Genomic DNA, 19039 nt, shown 5'->3' on the forward strand with positions numbered 1-19039 from the left:
ATTTTTTCTTCATTAATAATTTAAATGATGGCTTTCTCTCTAGAAGCTTCATCACTGAAATGGGAAAGAATGAGAGAAAAATCAAAGGCAATGGGTCATCTTGGAGATTATCATCAATAATTCATTAGGCTCTGTGGTAGTGTTCTGGCCTCTCATGTATACCATTTATTTCATCTTGTAATTACATTAAACCCAGCTGAGAAGTTCTCAACGTATCTCAGGACCTTCACCTTTGGTGAATGTTAGTATTATATATATAATGTATGTTATTTACATTATAATTATTCAGGTGAAACATTAACTCTGGATAAACAGCCAATATCTTATTTGTTGGAATGTTATTATTCATTTCCTTTTTTGCCTATTTTTTTTTCAACATTTCTAATGATATGAGAAGGAAGTTGGCAGCATCTACTCTGCATGTAGTTTTGCCTGGGTCCTAGAAACACTGACTTGTAGGCCAAGCTGGAAAAGCAGGGCTCTTGTATGCCTAGCTATGTTCAGATTACAGTCAGCTATATTTTTTGATAACAGACAGAAACCTTACAGGCTTGAGTGCAGCTATGACTCCCCAAAACAGACTGGGAACACTCAAGAGCCTTGGGCATGAAGAAACTGGCCACTCAGACTGGTATTACTGTAAATGGTTGTCAAAATGGAAACTTAAAGAGTCCTAGTCTGAAGGTAGAGAAATCTCACTCTAACAACTAGACCTTGTCGTAACCATGTCTGAAAAGTATCAACATACCAGTACTGCAATATTGGAAATGCACAGAATCAAATACTGTCTGGTTTCAACCTTTCCAACTGCAACTGGTGTTCTCTGGCACTAGAAGCATGGTATAACGGAGTATACAGAGGTTTACAGCCTTAAAAGAGAAAGGGTAAGAAGTGAAAGCAGATGCATAGATGAATTTGCAAGAGACCGGGAAGCAGAGAAGAGCTACTTGGGAAAAGGACGTTCTTGTGGTGCCATGGCACATGCAGTGTGTTTCTTTTTCTGCTAAAGTCAATGATAATGACATTCCTTAGACATTAAAGGTTGCAGCCTCAAATCCCACTCTTAAAAACACTTTCTAATTCTTCAAACAAGGCAATCACGTTTCAATTGTTGCTAACACAGCTCCCATACTCTTGAGGGTCAGAGTTTGTGCTGGAAGAAAAGGTCAAAGAGACAGTGCTAACAAGGAAAAGAGACAAAGATAGGATATAAAAGCCATGGAAGAAGGTACAGAAAACTGAAGTTCTGAGGCCTTCCTACAAATGTCTGTGTCACTGCATGACTACAGAAATAAACAAGAGCCAACTCCAACTCTGAATGGCGAGAAAATTGTGTCCCGTCTCTTGGGTGCTGATCTAACAACAGCAGCCATGCCTTGCAGGTTTATGTATTGCCAATCATTCTGCACTGATCTAAAGGCCAAAAGATACCCCCAGAGAAGCCCTCACCACTGAAGAAAACAGAGCAGTCATCATATAAATATATATATACACACATACACACACACATATAAATATATATAGTAATCATCACACACAGTGGTAATCATGCATGTTTGTATGCACTTGTTATCTCAAAACTGAATCCTGTCTTGGCTTCCAGTTAAAAAAATATGTAAATTCAGCTCATAGCAACTTTGCTAATACTGGTAACCTTCCATGACACTTACATGTCAGAGACTTCCCACTGTGTAAATTAAAACAACAGTTGTATTTAGGAAATACAATCAAAGTATCCTCAGAAGTGACTTCTTTTCTGAAAAAGAAATTTGTTTATATAATAGGTTCAATTTCCACTTCAAAAACCTATCAAAAAGGCCACTCTGTATTAAGGTCTACAATGATCATCGGATCTACACAAGATGTCTAAAGGAACTGGGCTTTTTTGACCTGACACTTTTTTGGGGGTTTAGTGTTAGGTATTGTTAACCAAGAAGTTTTTGTTACAGTCTGTTCACTCAGTGAAAACTTAAGATCAGCCAAAAGTATTTTATTGAAACCAGTCCCAAGGATTTCCCTTTGCAGTCAGAGCTAATCAGGGGAAAAAGAAGTTTGGCCTCAAAGAGAACACAATCACTAAAACGCTGCAGGTAGTTTTAATGGAAGCCTAAGAGTCACTAACAAGTCACCACAATCATACTAAAAAAGAATGAACAAAGTCATCTGCCCTTAGGTCAACAAAATCTCCCCAAAATGAAACCTTTTCCTTACACCTTCCAAACATGTATCTAATAAAGAAAAACAGAAACATCCATGATAGAGAAGTGCTATAAAACACTTATATGTGAACAGCACCAATGTACAATAAAAGATGCATACAGCCCTGTAATCAGGATTGAAAGCAAAACTTATAACTGATCTCATTACATTTCAGACAAAGCCAGAATTGGGTAGCCTTCAAATATGAGCCTTCACTGCCTTTCTCAATAATTGCCCCACAAGAAAAAGTATTTTTCCTTAATTTATATCACAGGAAAAAAATTATGAGGACAATACCCTATTTAGTACCTTTGCAACTTTTGAAAGATTATTCATTACAAAATCTCAACAACATTAAAAAAACAGAGCCAAGTAAAAAGATCAAGTAACAGTAGGATAGGTCCCTTCACTGTCTGATCTTTAGCAAGTCACAACCTTGTGCATTACTGCAGAAAGAGTATTTAGCTCAAAAGGAGGTTGGTCATATAGTAAGCGAGATAGAGGGGACCCATGCATAGCAAGGAGGCATCTCAATTTCCTTTCTTACTACCAGGGTATATATTAATGCCTTAACTTCTTTCATTGTGTAACCTTCACACTGAGACAGCTGCAGCAATGCTGTTTTCTACCTGATTTCACTTACATGGAACACTGACAGCTGTTAATGATGATTAAAAGATACATCTGTAAATGGCTGCAATGTAAACCACCACTAAGTAAGGTATGAAAAAAGTTCTTTAATTTCCCCTTAAATATCAGCAATTAAAAATCTGTCTGGTCTTCAGAGCATAGAAAAATTAAACCTTAAACAAAAAAAAAAGCCACAAATCACAGAAGCTAATGGTTCTTTAAAAAGTACTGGTATGTTACCGCAAATTTCAAAAAAAAGGTCAGTGCTTTTGGATCCCTATACTTTGTTTTCTCTATTACTGAGAGTATTATTTAAAATAATTTAACAGTCTTGATTTCCAAAGGATGGAAATGTATAGTGTGTCAGATTTTCAGGGCATGAAAATCATGAGTTTTATTCATCTTTTGATTAATGTCTGCATTATAAAACTTACCTGGTCAAATACACTTAAGAAAACCTGCTTACATATGCAGTATCACATATAAAATGCTCCTTGGAAGACACAGGCTTTATGAATACAGGGTACAGGAAGAGGCGAAGAACAGGGGAGGGAGGAGCAAGTGTGTACTCACTGAAAACCTAGCAAACTTATATAACAAACAGATTTGAGACACTGATTTGATGTTGCACAAGAATAACAAGACTCTAAATTTGGTTATTCAATTGTGGCAAATTATTTACTCCCCCGCCTTGAATTTAATCTTCATATTTTTGACCCTATCCTCTCCTTTAATAACAGATTAACAAATTTAGTCAAGAATGATGTGCTACCACAAAATCTTCAAGGAAGAGCAAAGAACTAGTACCCACGGGTATTTGCAGTAACTCATGACCTGCATATTAAGATAGTGTGTCTCAGAGAAATCCATCAATTATGCTTAAATCTGAGCTTCTCTTGTTGACACAGGCACCTGTTTTGTCCTGTGCAAAAATTCTGCTTTCTGACATAAGATGAGGAAGCCCAAAATAAAGACTGTCTTTTCCTCTGTGTACTACTTACTTGCAAGGAGTAAAGAAATAATTTCTATATTCAAAAAGGACAGCTTGTCTTAATATTTCTGTGCCTGAATGCCATCAGGCCTGGCAGAAGCAAATCATCATCATGAAAACCACTCTTTTAAAAACTTGAGATGAGCTCAAAATGTAACCTTAAGTGATACAGCAAAGCCAGATCGGGAAACTCCATATAACTGATATTTTCCACCAGTTGCTTCTCTAAAATAATCAGGTTTCTGGGGAAAACAAAACTGCTGATGGCCATCATGCTTGTTAAACAATTGATAAAACTAACATAAATGAACTAAAATGCTACTTCATACTGTAGAGAAAAATAGAGAAAATATTTTCTCATTTGAAATGTCAAACAGAGTGGAGCCATTCTGCACTGACATTTGTGGCATTTGTTCCTTCTAGTGTCTATGAACTGAGTATCTTACCTAATTGTCTTTTACTCCATCACTGAACTGAATTAGACCAGGTGACATTTTCAGTGTGTTGACATCTGTATTAGACAACCTTTTATGCTGGAATTTATCTGACCAAACACAGCAGATGGTCACTTGTTCACTCCCTCTTCCAAGAAAAGAACCAGATGGCATCAAAAGAACCCTGCTAGTGGCAAGCTCAGAACATCCAACAGGAAGTAGCTCCTCACTCTACATAGAGACAGTCTCAGGAACTACTTCCTGTCAACAGTTATGGATGTTATCATTGCTATGTTGGTTCAAGGGAAGACCAGTGTTGTTTACAGAAAAGAAATACACTAACCATTACACAGAAACCATATCCAATCTAAGGCGGCTATGAACTACAAATGCATACGAAGATACTGGGAAGTATTATATATACTCACTACATTCTTATCCTTTTCCATCATTATCTGCTGTTGGGCACTATCAGGGCCAAAAGGTTTCAATCTTGTTGAGACACAATATTATTACAACCAAATCCAGTTTTTTATTTAACCTTTATTAATTTTTCTATTACAATTTTGAAGAAGCCTGTTAGTTTTGCAGAGCTATTTCTATGGAATATTAACATTAACCTGTATTTAATCTTCTCAGGACAACATATCAATGCAGAAAGACTATCTCAGGTATGGAAATAGCATAGTGGTGTCATGCCCTATAGCAACCAGTGTAGCAAGAACTATTTATGCTCCAAACTGCAAGAATATGGCTATTTTCTTTCACCTGCAGAGCAGGCTTGTTTGCTTACTCTATGCTTTGCTCCACCAAGTTTAGCATTTTCAGAACTCATTACTTTCTTGCTCCTGTCTCAACACATGCTCTACCCTTTGCACCAGCTCACCTTTTCTATGAGAAGTATTAACTTCTCCAATGCCAATAAAGATGCTGTTAATTGCTCCAGTACAGCTTTTGTTAGTCTCTGCATTACGTCATTTTAGACAGCATTTCAATTTGCTTATACTTACCCTGTGTGCTTAGACTTTTGCAACATTTTCCTTCAGAAAATATAAAATGCTTTACAAGTCATTAAAATGCACCTACAGCAATTTTGGAGTTGGTAAACCTAACAAAAGGAGTTTAAGTGATTTGTCCAAGATGAGTCAGTAGTACAGCAGTAGACAAACCCTGGAGATTTAACACTTTCTTCTCTCTCTAACCACAAGATGAAAACACTATTATCTTACTAGCCTGTTCTTACTCTTTCAAGTGAAATTTATTCTACCAATACATGGCCTCTGAAGTCCTGTTTCTGTGATAATACATAGATTTTTCATTAGCTCTTGACAAAATGCTTACTACTACTGTTTATTTTATCCCACTCCAGGCAAAATAACTGGGAAGGAATAATAACCAGATCCTAACAGCTATGAATCTTTGACATACTCTTCTTCTAGAACAATATAAGAACAACAATATTTAGGCTGCGATTTTTTCAAAGGCTCCTAAAACTTACAGAAAGTAAAATGTCATCTAAGCTAAAAATCTAACTTTTGGAGGCTCCTTTTCTGTGGAAAGAATGATTACTTCTACAATTATCCTCTTTCCTGAACCCTGGTCTTATGAAAATGTCTTCAGATATGAACTATTTTAAACAGAAAAATAATTTCTACCCCTTTCAATCTAGATGCAAGCAATGTTTCTCTTTCTTAGCAATATGGCAAGATAAGTTTCTGTTTCCTTATACACAGAACACATTGCACCCTTCACACATCATTTCTTCACTTACAATCACATGCTGCACCTTGTTTAGAAGCTTGCCTGAAAGAATGAGTTATCTGTGCTGTCAAGATGAATGTTTTCAACACTAAAATATCAAAATGCTTTTGACTCAGAGATAAGAGAATTAGTATTGACTTAAAATGAGGACTTCTACACAGATTTCTATCCCACACTTTGTGTTCTAATGCCGAATCTTTGAGTCAGTTCCACTTTGTTTCTGCCAGATGAAGAACAACATCTGACTACCAGCTGCATAGAAATTAAACCCTTGTTTTCATGTAACAGTTTTATTAGTTCTGTGCTGTGCTGAGTTAATATGACAAAAGTATTATAGCTGAAGTATTATAAAGAATTGTGTGAGCTTGTATTAGTTTGAAAGCATTTTTTAACAAGTTTGTACTCACATCATTTGCAAGTCAATACAAAAAGGAACACAGCAAGAAAACTAATGTAGTGTACATTGTATTAGTCTCTTTCTCATTAGTGTCAGAAATTAATTGCAGAGTGCACAAACAACTCAGGACAATTCTACTTCACCCCTATAGTTACGAATAAGGGAATCCTCAAGAGAAGGCCTCTAAGGGACTCTGCCTCACTCAAAGCTCTCAGCCACAGATGAGATAAATTCCTAAATAAAAGCTTAGAGAAAATATTAAAAAATACAATTCAGTTCACAGACCCTTACCTCTAACCTCTGCAGGAAGTTTATGCTGAAAAAGAGCTGAAGGGGAAAACCAGTTCTGAGAAACACAACTAGCGAAGCCTTTTTCCTAAGCATTAAAATTCCTTGGCTGGACTCTCAAAAGCATCACAAAGTGAACTTTCTATCCAAAGCTCTCTCAGGGAGAACTGTTGTTTCTGTGATGTGGCTTGTCCAATGTCCAAAGAGTAGTATTGTATTATACTCTTTCTTTCAGTGGAGTTGCTAATAGAAACTCATTCCTCTAACCTAGGTATCCATTTTTAGAAAAGTTTCAAAAATACAATGTCTTTGAAATTACTACCATTGAGTCAGATTTGTTTTCAGTTGGCTAACAAGTTCAGAAACTACTAAGTGGTTGGAGTGGGCAGTCTTATAGACATGTGGGTGTAACATGCTCATCTAAGTTTAATTCCCTTAGGAGACCAAGGGGTAAAATGCTTTCTTTTAATTGCTTCACCTGGTCCTCTGTGGAAGTGTAACATGGATTCTCCTATACCAGCCTGGAAAGATCAATGCACTGCTTCCCTCATGAGAGACTGCAAGCACAGCTTGCTTCTCCTCGTGATCAATGATTTCACAGCACTTCCCTTGCCATTTGAAAGACTAAGCATTTTCATTCATGTTCTTAAACCTGGAAGCTGCTTTTCCACCTTACTTGCAACTTTCCTTTTACTTAGGAATATTACTTTCCACTTTGTGCCTGAACCCATAGACTTGAAGGACCAGCCCTGCAGGCTTTTTTAGTCTCATTCACTAATGACACCTTGTACACCATACTTGAACCTCATGTAGCCTGATCTATAATAATTGCATTCATTTTCAAAGGAGAAAAGTGGGAACTGTTTACTAAAACTTCAAGCTTCTGGTTAGTAAATTTGGACTCCAAGAGAAAAGATGTTGGAACAATCCATAGGAAAAATGCAAAAAAATCAAACAGGCAATGGAAGTCTTTTGCTAAAAAGGTCCATGTGTTCAGCAGAGCTCTCTGAAGTGACAAAAGTTATAACCTACACATCTGAAGGTCTATCCCAGCTTCATTCTTCAGCCACTGCTTCTAAGAGGCTCAGAAGTGACTCCTTCACTTTATATTAACCAGTTGCTCATTTAATATGCTTTGAATTCTGAAATTGTCAAGAGAATGGTAAACATAGAAATACCTAAAAGAGTTAAATATATGAAAGTTTTTTTATTATAGCAGGAAAATACTAGAAAAATAAAATTAACATCAGGCCAGTTTCCAGCAACTTAGATGTGCATTTTTTTACTTCTATATCCTGTAAGTTTCATTATTTGCAAATTTCACAGATACAGGTTTGGCTGGGGGCAGAGGGAACACCTAGGAGGAGGTAGTGAGCAGCTTTAAGTCTTTTTTCTGTTATTACAACATATTCTAAAGGCCTTTACTGATCCTCCAGCTTGCCCTGTTTCTAACCTCTCATTCATTTTTTTTCTAAAAAGCCACAACTTTGCTTTTATGGTCCAATAGCAACACTAATAGATCAATCATTTTAAAAAGCTATGTGACCTGTACCTGGACACTAATAAAGTAATATGCACAGAGCCATCAAATTTTACTTTGAATAATAAATCTAATGGTCTCAGTCAATAATGCTAACCCATCACAACATGGGGTGATGGATTTGAAGACAAAAGTACCAGCAAATGTAGCTGATTTTTGTTACAATGACTCATATGAATATCTGTAAGGGGTAAAAAGCAAAAATTAAGATACAGTAGATGAGGCATATTACAAGTAATTATTGCCCGGGATAAATCGGAGATGGGTAAATGCAAATAATCACTCAGAAAACCAATTATTTATATGGATTAAACCCCAATTCTGACTACCAGAAGTTAGTATTTATGTTAAACAGGACATGGACCTTCTTAAACAACAAATACTGTAAAGTGTATAGTCTAGTTCATAGTACACAACTGAGAATCTGAGATTTTCTTGTTCAACTCTGACACAGACTGGCTATGGATACATGGCGAAATCAATTTATTTGTGCCACAGCTGAAACATTTCTCACTGGAAATGCTAGTCTCTGGTAATTTCTCTGATGCTTCCCATTCCATATTTCTATTAACTTCAGAAAATATATGCATTGACCCATCTGTACTGCATTTCTGATGCCTGGACACCAATTTCCCTATTAACTGATGTTCTGGGCAATAAACTGTAGCAGCTGAGTAATGGATCCACCCTCCTTTCTGATGGTTTTGCCTTGAAGGTAATGAAGGGACTAGCCACAGCTAAGGACAGAGTTATCTAAAATCACTCACAATTAATTGATTATTAAATCCAGACATCCAGGTTTGGTTAGGGCAGTCCTAGACACACAGAAGCCCTCTCAGCAACATGGCAGAAGTTTTTAGGACAATTTCCTAGGGATTTTTGTCTGGGATTTCCTCCCTCCTCCCATATATATGTACACACACATACATACATACACACACACACGTATCAAGGCATGGCCCTAGGAACTCTCCAGCTGTAGAACTGGAAGCAGGTAAGTGAGAACCGAGTAACACCATGAACAGGTCCTGACGCTTGGGTGTCTGCCCTTGGGTCTGATTACCCAACGTGGAGGGACAGGTCTCAGTTTTTGTAATGTGTGTACTCTGTTCCTATTTTAAAAAAAAACCTAGTAGATAATAATGATAATATGAAAGACATACATATAATAGATATGATAGACACATATAATAATATAAATGACAACTTTTGCTTCTTTAACACTTTCAGAATTTTTTGTCTTCACATTAACATTGTTATATATCAACAGCTTCAATCCACTTCTTCCCCTTCAATTCCTCTGCACCCCAAAAAGTTATCAGCATCTTTAATTAATTTGAGTAATTTCCAACATTTATTTTCCTTATTGTTTTAAAGACTTTCTGCCAGGAAATGAGGATGAAGGACAGTTACATTTCAGAGCAAGTTATGTATTTTACTGCAAATGACTGTGTTATGATTTCTGTATTTTTAATTAAAGCTTGATCAAGTTCTAATGGTGATTGTCTTCAAAGAAATAATCAGTTTTCAGATCCTATGGTCGAAATGTAAAACCACGTTTCCTATGTAAGCATGACAAGGTTCTACTAACACCCATCTTTATGCCTTTTTTTTTCCTTCAAAAAAAAAAAGAAAAAAATATATATTCACTGACACAATATTCATCTGTTTAGTGTAACTAGCATCCTAACGTTTTTAGTGATGACAACATCATTTTGCCTCTCTTTCATTTCACTTGCAGAGTCTGGAAAGGTGCCCGATCAGAAATGCCTGTAGCATGGCCACTGTTCTGTGGCTGATAAGGACAAAGGCAGCTTTTTGAATGTTTCCAGTCAATTTGCATTGACTGAGGATTCCAGGTAACAGGGGTGCATCTGGCAGTGGACATCTTGGCATTGGCTGCAGATCAGCCATTTCTGGTGGATGGACCTCTTCATCATTGAAGTTTAGCATCTCACAATAATCAGCATTATCCTCCTGTCAAGTCCATGACACTGGGGGAGATTGATGCCCCTTTGCTGTTAGCCTTCTGCTCCTGTATTGTGCTTGATTCATTGTGTCTGTAATATGGGGGGAGGGTGCAGATGTCTTTTAATCACTCAGAGTGGGGATGGAGTGACCCTGCTATACAATGCACTGCTGGTCTATAAAACAAAGCGTGTCAAACACCAGAGGACATGACCTTAAGTTACCAAAGGTAGAAACAAGGAAAGCTTCCTGGGTCAAAACAAAAAGAAATATGTGATTCACAGTTAAACTGCGGAACCCCTTGCCACAGTCCACTACTGCTGCCGTAGTCTTTACATCAGGTCAGAGAGTAATGAGAGAAAGACGGGGTGAGGCAAGGGGGCAGAATGTTACTTTCCAAGCACGCAGTAATTTGCTGCGCTCAAGGCAAGGCCGCTGGGCCAGGCAGCCCTCCCCAACTCCCCAGGTCCTACTCACCAGTTCATGCTGCAAAAGCAGCGTGTCGGCACTGGCACGCAGGGCCATCACATGAAACCCCCATAGCACACAGCGTCCATCAAACTGGGCCCGCCGCCATGCTCTGTGAGGGCAGCGGGAGCGGGCAGTGCCACCGCTCCCCAGCCGCTTCAGGTGCAGCGGCGGGATCGCCCCATGGGGAGGCAGGGGTGGCGAGGACAGAGGGGTGAAGGAGGTGGCTCGAGAGACCAGCTGAGCCCAGGGTGATGGAGGAGGGAGACTCACCCCGGTGCTGCCGTGACCGGGTGCCATGCCGGTTCGCTACCGAGGTTCTTCTGAGGGAGCGTCACAATCCAGCAGTTGCCAACGGGCGCAACTGCCGGCGCAGCAGTTCACACGGGGAGAGGCCATTGGCGGGGCAGTTCAAAGGGGGAGCAATCGTTGGTGGGGTAGTTCAAACAGGGAGTGACCGTTGGCAGGGCAATTCAAACAGGGAGTGACCGTTGGCGGGGCAGTATTTAGTCTTTGATTTTGCAGCTTGTAAAATACGAAGGCATGGTAGAAGCGTGGAGCAAGACCGTGACATGTTTGTTGTCACAGGTTCCATAAAGCAATCATGTTTCCAAAGTTTTCCAAGCCCACAGAACGGCAGAAACTTCAGAAGGAGGCATATAAAGGTGACATAAGACAGACTAGGTCTAATATATTCTAAAAATTGTAATCATTCCAGTGTGCTGCAATGTTAATTCTGGGTATTTTATTTTTATAATGCAATAGAAATAGGTGAGGTTTTCCAGCCCCTTGTTATACTTTTCTCAGGAAGAATTTGAAAACTCAATTAAATTGTTCCAGGGTGCACCAACAGGAATGTGGAATACCCTGGTAATTTGCCACTTATTTTAGAGTATTTAACACTTTTTTTCTGACGAGTTTTTGGTTCTTACAAACCAGGCTGGAGTTTTATTGTGCCTTTTGAATGTGCCGGCTCTTACACCGGCTTTTCTATAAAATGGGAAGAGGTTAACTCCGTGCTAGAAAAGCTGGAACTGTAGATGGTAATTATGAAAGAGAAGTATCCGCACTTCGGAGATAATCCTTATTCAATACGTGACTGTGTTGCAGTTACTAGGGAATTCTCAATACCTTCCTAAGTTTCTGCAACCTCTACAACCTGACCCCACTGACTTATATCCTTCAGGATTCTTCTCTGCTCCCACTGTAATTGATGTGCCTGGGAACTAGTCATCATTTAATATGCAACAGACAACTGTCTAAACACATGAAACACCTTAAGAAAATGTTCTGATAAGGTATGATTCACTTTGATTCACTCCCTCCTCCTCCCTTCCTTAAGACATCAGCTGCATTTAAAGACTCACCGGTGTATACAAGGAACAAAGTTAAGCTTGACAAGCCAACTTCATCTTGGATGTTTAATGATATCTCTGTGCTCCATGCCAACATTGTTAACTTATAATGCAAACTTTTTTAATTTAAATGAGCAGTAAATTATTTAAAAAGAAAATTCTAGACTAGACTTTTGGCACCAATATGCTGTACAAAGTGAAGCTCAATGTTACAGCCATTGCAGAACTTATTGGGAGAAGGAACTCCCTGTCCTGGTTTCAGCTGGGATAGAGTTAATTTTCTTTATAGTGGCTGGTATGGGGCTATGTTTTGGATTTGTGCTGAAAACTGTGTTGATAACACAGAAATGTTTTAGTTGTTGCTGCACTGGTCAAGGACTTTTCAGCTTCCTGTGCTCTGCCAGGTGCAGAAGAAGCTGGGAGGGGACACAGCCGGGACAGTTGATCCAAACTGACCAAAGGGCTATTCCATACCACATGACGTCATGCTCAGTATATAAAGCTGGGGAAGAAGAAGGAAGGTGGGGACATTTGGAGTGATGGCGTTTGTCTTCCCAAGTAACCACTACGCGTGATGGAGCCCTGCTTTCCTGGAGATGGCTGAACACCTGCCTGCCCATGGGAAGGAGTGAATGAATTCCTTGCTTTGCTTTGCTTGCATGCACGGCTTTTGCTTTCCCTATTAAACTGTCTTTATCTCAACCCTCGAGTTTTCTTACTTTTGCTCTTCCGATTCTCTCCCCCATCCCACCAGGGGGGAGTGAGCGAGTGGCTGCGTGGTGCTTAGTTGCCAGCTGGGGCTAAACCACGACACTCCCTTAGACAGAAAATCTGTTAGTTCTGAAGTTTGTAGAGGATGATGAAAATCCTTTGACTAGAAAAATGCTTTGAAACAAACCTCAAAAAAGAGCAGTCTTATAACATCTGTGTATGGGACAAGGTACAGGGAAAGCACTTAATAAGCCTGCATGTAAGAGAGAGAACATTTGATCCACTTTGCCTTGTGCGCTAATGCAGCCATGAGAACCAGGTGTTCTCATGGAACTCACAAACGGGACTAGGATTCTCCTCTCAACATATATGTCTCAAGATAAACACCTGCAACTGACCTTGCTCTCTGAACTCCCTTTCTAATCAGTGGAGAGAAATGGGTCCTCCTTGTAAGCCATTTATCTCACCCATTTTAGACATCTGAATCCTAGAAGTGCCTCTTTGTCTATTAGAAAAGAGAAAATGGATGAGTAGATACCAGGATCTTATCTAAAGCTGAGTAAAACAAATTTCTGCTCCTTATTTCTCTGCATAGTGTGCACCACTCTCTGATGATAAACAAATCCATGAGGGAAATTTTCATCAGCAATTGAAAAACTTTAATTAGAGAATAAAAAGATGACTCGACTTGCAGTCCAGCTTTCCTCCAGACAGGCATGATCATTTGCAAAAGTCTCATTGCCTTCCTGCCCCTTCATAAGAAAAGTTCTTACTGCCATTAAAGCCCCAGTGCTATTGCTTCGCAAAAAGGTTGATCACCATAATTGCATTTCTGCACGGAGAGTGCATACCTCTCTAAATTGAAGAAGTGCAGAAACAACTGGAAAGAGATTAGATTTTTCACTTGCTTTTGAATAAATGGGACTATTTAAACTACAGCAGCAGGAAGCTTAAAAGCAGAAAAACTTTAATATTGTGTACTGCACCCTGCATGAAGAGCAATGATGTGGGATACTTATCATTACTGTGCAGTCATTTCACAGGTTGTTGATCCTGCAAGATCACAAGGGATTGCGTGTGGTTGGTTGGACATCACTTAAAACTACAAGATGGTTGGCTGTAGAGCAGTTCAGATGCTTAACTTTCAGTTAACTTTCAGTTAAATAATGTTTTGATTTGGGATCTGCAAGCTAAAGAGTTTAAGTTTATGTCTGCAGCACAAGTTGCTGTCAGTCTCACTCTCTAAATGCTATGCTTACAGTGAGACTTCTACAGGTAGTTGCTCCTTCATGCCTTGATTAATAGCTCTGAACCAGCATGTATGTGTTTATCTGTTACTAGATGCAGCAATCTTTTAAAGGACTTTTAAGTTGCCTTCTGTAAGTGACAATGATGAATAAAAAATCGGGAAATCTAATGTAAGCATTTAAATGAAATGACAAGGGGCCTAATGTGATGAGAGAAACTAGAAGGTACACAGGATCCTTTGCTGACAGTGAACATTTCTGCTGTTTCCGAAATGAGCACCATTAGGTTTGATCACAGGGGAAAGAGAAAGATCTGCTTGATCTTTTTGTTGTGTTCATTCAGGGGAAGCTTTAGGAGGTTTTCTACAGATTGCAATGTAGCATATACATAGTTCAGCTCCTTTCACAGAAATGCATAGTTTTAGGTTCTAAACTGCTCAGTCCAAAATGGCAGCTGTCACCAACAGACACTTGTTTCTCACAATGTGGGTATGGTATCTGAACCAAGAAAAACAACATTTCCATTAGGTACAATGGTCTTTATGTGGCAAGAATCACAACCATATTATATGAGCCTTATCTTCAGAGCTTTTTCTTTGGCTCCTGGTGTACTTCAGAATGCCACCTGAAAATACTCCGAGCCCATACATTAGCTCCAATTCATTATACATTGGAAAAAGACCTTTTTCTCTCTTCTTTTCCATTTTTACATTGTTCCAACTTTTCTAGAAACCTAAAGGCAGAGTGTGTAGAGGTTGGGATGCCCCATGAAAGCTCTTGAACCAGCACAGGAATATAAGAGGGAAGAGGTCTGGAAAGTAAATGCATGTGAGAGACAGCATTATCATGGATAAGAAAGCCAATTGGCATGTTCAGAACATTCTAGCCTCCAGCTATTTCTCTGTGTTGAAAGGAGCCAGGATTGCAAGGCTCAGTTTAGAGTATTTTTCTTTCAGAGGTATGGATGCCCTTCCATTTGGAGTGACCACTCTTCTAACTCTGCTTTCACAAGTTGGTTGTGAAGTTACCTCACTTTGCATAATCTCAGTGATTGTTCCCCTCTTTGTTAGTATAACAGAAGAGAAGGGAAACTGAGGTAGCTCGTTTGTCATACTTCTTAAGTGAAAGGAAGTAATTTTGGATGCCGTAAAAACTATTGTTGCTATGAACACTGTAAAAGCAGACCATCAAAATGTTTCTGTGGGCTTAAATAAGGAAAATCTTTGGAGGAAGTGATAATATAAAAAATTCACAGAGTGAGAAGTACACAATAATTCTGTGCCACCTTTGAAATAATGTTGTTTTACTGCTGACAAAAGAGAAACTTTAGCAAAAACTAGTAACTGAGGAATAAATTTTCATTGGCACTAATCTAGGAAAGATACTAAGACAGTCAGATGCCTTTTGAACTACGTGCTTGTTAGTGTTGAAGATATTCCCTAGTGTAATGTTTTTGCTATGTACATACAACTGTGCAAGATCTCTATCTGCAACAGAGACAGAAATTAATATTAAATATGTATATACTTATGTTTTTTCACAGTCAGACACAGTTTTATATAGCAGCTGCATTTACAATATTAGTCTGCTGCCCAGAATATTGGTCAAGAGTAGTGTCTTCTGATGAGTAGAAGGCTGCTTATTCTTAAAGCACTGCTCATCACTAACCAAAACCAGTTTTCCCTAGAGAGTGACATACATAATAAATTCATGGAACCTGCAAACCTTATTTCTTCCAATCCATACCTCTTTTTCAGAAGAGGAAAGAATTATGCATAGCACTGAGTAGCTATAGACCAGCGCCACAGGGGTTAGGACAATATAACAACATTCCTACAAAAGGTTTGCTATTGCAAGATTTTTGGTAGGAGCTCCAGTAAAGTTCAGGATCCATACTGCTAAATGCTCAAATTGCAACATGGGAAATTCTGATGAGATTTAAGGAAAAATATTTTTACTGTGAGGATGGTGAAACACTGCAAAAAGGTGCTAGACAGGCTGTGGAAACTCCATCCTTGGAGACTGTAGAACTGCCCAGGATTGATTAGAGAAGTGTATTCTTATTTTATGAAAGACTGCAGCAAAACCAACTAGTTGCACCAGCACCCTCCTTCATAACCAGGTATGCAGAACTGATCACTCTAGTAGCCTGTATTATACATAATTATTATTTTATTATCATTAAATGAAAATAGAGCTATATTTTTTCTCTTTGGCCTAGTATCTCTATTACTTAGATTTGATCTGTTACAGTGCCCTTCTGGCTTGGTTGTAATTTGGGTGCAACACTGTGTTGGAACCACTAGGCTACTATAAATTCTAAATAAACAAAACTTCGGTATTAAATACATTTAATTATATGTGCTACTCGCAACTGACAATATATTCTTATGATTGCCCTGTAAAATGTCAAGAGATTTCCAATCAGTCAACTCGATTTGAACAGGGGATTCCCTCACTACATCTTTCTGAATGAGTATATTTCTGAATGAGAGCTAACCACATGTAAGTCCTGTTCTGGAAGAAATAAACTATTTTCACACAACTTATTTTTGTAGCTATTGCCATAGTCTCCAATTTATGTATGCTTCAAGATGGTGTAAGCTATCAGCAATGCGTTATCACCTGTATTGGTTAGACAACTGATAATAATTAGTCTTTTTCTTGCTATCCCAGTTATTTTTATAATATGGGGGAGAGGAAAGTGCCCACTTCCAATAATTTTTTAAGCAAAAAGTTTAGCTCTTTCTTGATGCTTTTTCTGGATGCTCCCTCCTTTCCTAGGGAGTATCACCTCCCCATTTAATTTTGCTAGTTTCATTAGCATAAGTTGTCCTGAAAGGCTTCATTCTTTATTCAGAGTATTCTCCTTCTGTCAGATGGTCTGACTTAATTCAGATTTCCATGGGAAGTGTGCTGTTGTCCCTTCAGAGGGCATTGATCCATAGCTGATCTCCCTCCATGAACAGGGTAGTAGATTCATAGGTTTTAAGGACAAAAGAAGCCATTTTGCTAAACAAATCTGTTTTATTGTATGGTGCATAGTATCTTTTGTACCTGTCTTGATCTTTGACTGTGATGCTCTCTGTATTGCCTTCTGCTTCAGGCTTCTAAATTCAGTTCTCTGAATTGTCTGTTCTTTCCATTCATTATTTGGGGACCAGAGGCTCCTTAAGTTGCTTAGATGCTGAAAACAAGTAGTCTGACAACTTTATAATGATAATGCCAGTACATACTAGTTTTGAAGGTGTATGCTTTAGTAATTTTGAACTCTGTGGTCATTTCTTCCACATGAATTCTCAAACATTCTGTTTTCAAGAAGCTTCTTTGTCCAGCCAGTAAGCTCATGCCACCCCTGCCAAAGTAAGTCTACTGACCAGGGCAAGTGCCTCTATTTTTCAAATGTTTATTTCTAAATCCTAGCATATTTACTATATATATTGGGCTGGGACTGGTTCCAGTCTAGAATGCTTATCTCTGCATGGTTACAGAGCTGCCTGACAGAAACAAATGGCTTTGGAGCCTTCATCCCCTCAGGTGGAAACAGAAGAACACCAACACTGTCAGTAAAGAGAAAAAAAAAAACAGAACAAATGAAAAAAAAAGAACGAATCTGTGAAAGTACAGAAGGGGAAAATGTCTTTGAAAATCCTCAGGCTCTTTCTATTACTCATGCTCTTTGCTGTTGAAACCAACCAAATTTTTTTGATATTTACTCCAAAAGAAAGAAAGTGTGTTGTGTTCTGTGTTGTTCTGCTGCTTATTTACATAGAAGATGTGGGAATTCTTGATTCAACTGTGAATAGAATAAAACTTAAATCAACAAGTTAAAAAACTTGTAGACAAAGAAGAGGAAAAGTAGAGGAAAAGAGAGAGTAAGTGGTAGATAGTGGATAAACAGAGAGTAGAGGAAAGCAAGAACAATAATTTGAAAGATTAGGAATAAACCTGGGAAAAAAGGTACCATATAGGAATACAGTGGTAGATATTGAAGTATTTTCTCTGTCTTTTATGGTGTTCACTATATCCATATTTCAAAAGCTTCCTGAAATACTTCAGAGAAATATTGTTCTTCAAGCAAAGTAACTGAGTGTCTGATTCAGTAAATGAAGTTATTTGGGACACAACTGTCCTGCCATTCTTCTGGTTGTTTTTGCTGCCATTCTTCTGATTGTTTTTGCTATGTAAAGAAAAAAAAAAACAAACAAAAAAAAAACACATAGAGGGAAAAATATTCCACAAATTGCACAGGAAGAGGCAGAGGGAGATACAGAACTAAGAAGTTAGAAAAAGTCTAGAGAACAGAAGAATAGCCATACGGGATCATATCTATGGTCCATCAAGCCAGCGTCCTGTTCCCAAGATTGTCCATAGTGCATATCTACAAAAGAGCATATGAAAACAAAAACATGAGTTTCTTCTAGAACTTTATCAATCATTTTCAGCTCAGGGACTTCCAAACTAATTTCTATGTATATAATATCCCTCTGAATTTCTTTATCACTTTTTTCTTCACACTGTTTAATACATGTGTACCTCTAGCATTCTGGACATCCTCTAGTGTGGGCAACAATGACAACCAAAGTCTTAGAATGACTTTACTTGACAGGAAACTCAATAGTATAAGAATACCCAGCATAGAATGCATCACCTAAGATAAGTTATAGCAGACTTCTACAAATTATGGAAGAAATTGAGAATGTGAGTAAGGAATAATTACTCACTCTCAGATCTCAAAAACATGGGACCTATTATAAAAGCAAACAAAAAGAATCACTTTCCTTGCCCCCAGATTTCATGCTCAGAGCATTCCCATTTCCAGTCATAGTGGCCAACAATATGACAGGGTTCATGAAGTGATTATTGAAAAGAATGGAAGTTGGGAAGCTGTTAAATATTGCAGTGGTCCTAATGGAACCTCTGGCCAAAGAGATCCTTAAACAGCAATTACCAATAAGTGAGAAGGTATCAAGAACAAACCACATACCCTGTTTCTAATATTAATGCCATAAACATCTAAAACTGTATATGTAACTAAATCTGAAAATTA

The sequence above is a fragment of the Ciconia boyciana genome, chromosome 5, assembly GCF_034638445.1.
Source record: "Ciconia boyciana chromosome 5, ASM3463844v1, whole genome shotgun sequence".
NCBI lineage: Eukaryota > Metazoa > Chordata > Aves > Ciconiiformes > Ciconiidae > Ciconia > Ciconia boyciana.